This window comes from Carlito syrichta, unplaced genomic scaffold, assembly GCF_000164805.1.
Source record: "Carlito syrichta isolate Samal-C Ts95f unplaced genomic scaffold, Tarsius_syrichta-2.0.1 Scaffold301924, whole genome shotgun sequence".
NCBI classification, from domain to species: domain Eukaryota; kingdom Metazoa; phylum Chordata; class Mammalia; order Primates; family Tarsiidae; genus Carlito; species Carlito syrichta.
Window position 1 is genome coordinate 125,607 of NW_007246020.1, and position 2,122 is coordinate 127,728.

Below are 2,122 nucleotides of genomic sequence, written 5' to 3' on the forward strand. Positions count from 1 at the left end.
GCAGCTGGAATCCTGAACTTGACCAGAAAGTTGCTCCAACACTTCCCCCTCCGGGATGTGATTCCCTGACGAGGATTCTCTCCATCTTTTACTAACTTAAAAGAAAACAAAGAACAAGAAACAGGTTCCTGCTGATTCACTAGCTCAGCACAGCAGTGATGCAGCAGGGAGCATGGAAGTGAGTTGCCTGAAACACCCATCTGCGGGATCTCTCTCTCCAATCAGCTGAACGTCTCTCTCTGCAACACATGGCCCTTGCAGCCACTGACCAAAAGGAGTCTTGGATGGCCAGCCACCAGAGGCCATCGAGGTCGTCGGTGGAGAGCCTTGATGGAATAATGGGTTCCCAAGAGGGTTGCTTGAGCCGTGTCTTCTTCCCACAGACAGGCCTGGAAAGCTGAGAGCTCTCCCTCCACGAAGCCTCTCTCCTCCACCCCAAGGGAGCACCTGACACCAGGGAGACAAGGCCTTGCCAGTGAGGTCAGGAAGTACCGTAGCACTAAGACCTGAAGAGCACATGAACGAGGGGAAGAGGAGAGGAAAGTGCTCCAGGCTGAAGCAGCATGTGCGCAAAAGGCCTGTGGTGGGTGGGCCCATGGAGAGCACAGAATTGAAGGAGCCAGGTAAGTCCAGGGAAGGAAGATGCCCACAGCACAGGATGAGGAAGGAGGGAAAACAGCCACAGAGAATGTCCACAAAGGACTTAACTCTGTGGTCAGCACGCGTACAAGCATTTTGCCCATATTAATGCATGTGTTTCTCACTACAGTCTCTACAGATAACAATAGCAAAATAACAATAACAGCAGCAAATACTGAAATTACTTTTCTATGTGCCAGGGCTGATCTAAGGACACTGTCTGTAATTGAACCTAATCCTTGCAGAAGAGAATGTATGTAAAATGCACAAGAACCGGCAGGGAGAAGGAGGAGGAATCGGAAGTCAGCTCGGGCATTTGACTCCAGAGTCCAGGCTCCTAACCAGATAGCTGCAAATCTCATCACAAGCACAGAGCAGAGGCTGATGGGCTCTCGCTTTGGAAAGACCTCCCAGCTGCCGTATGGAGAATGGCATGTGACAAATAGACCACGCAGAAGGATGATGCTATGGCCCAGGTGGTGGTAGCTCGGTGAGAGTGATGGCCAAGGGGATGGAGGAAAACAGATGAATTTTTCAGCTTCCAGAGGTAAAAACAGTTGGAGCTTATCTGGATGAGGGGCTGACGGGAAAGAACATGCAGGAAGTACTCACAGTCTTGTGACCTGCCCAACTGCAGGGATGGTGCTTCCTTTCACTGAGACAGCTAAAGATGAAGGTCATGATTTAGGGCTTGGACCTGCTAGGTCTAAGAGGAGACATCAAGTGATGGACACTTGACATCTGCTGGGCCTGGGCAGCTGACTCTCCGATTGGAAGCTCAGAGAAAAAGAAGCCTGGGACAGAAAGAAAAGCATGAGTCCCCTGGGTGCAGGTGCTCATGGTATTGTAGATATGGGTGAGATGGCCTTGGAGAAAGTGGAGCCTGGAAAAGGAAGGGAAAAAAGGGCTTGTCCAAGTCTCAAGGACGGCTGTATCTTGGAATAGAACACATCCACTCAAGTCAGGGCTGCAAAGCACATTCAAGGACACGAGAAACCACATTCAACATAGTATCAGGAGAAAATCTGCATCAAAAGCACATGTGGAATGTCTCGTGGAGTTGAGTGGTGGTGTGCATGGTGTATCTTGGGTGGAGATTGGGGAGAGCAGAGAACACAAAATCCTTAACAGTGGTGATCGGTAGATGGGGTTAGAGATGACATCTTTCCTTATTTATTCTTTTTAATGCTCTCGTATATAATTATTTATTCAGCAAATATTTGTAGAGCACCATGATTTATTTGACTAGTTCCTTGTTGTTAGAGAGCTGGGTTCTTTCAAATTCCTGCTACTATCAATACAGCTGTAATGAGAATTTTCATGCGTGAATCTTGTGAACATTTTGTCACTATTTTTGTCCTGCTCAAAAATGACTTGTTCCCGATGGTCCAAGGTGACAACTCCAAGTCCTTCTGCCCCCCATGTTGTCCACATGCTATTGACTGAACCCCATCCCCTGCCCAGTCAATTTCCCTCCCTCACT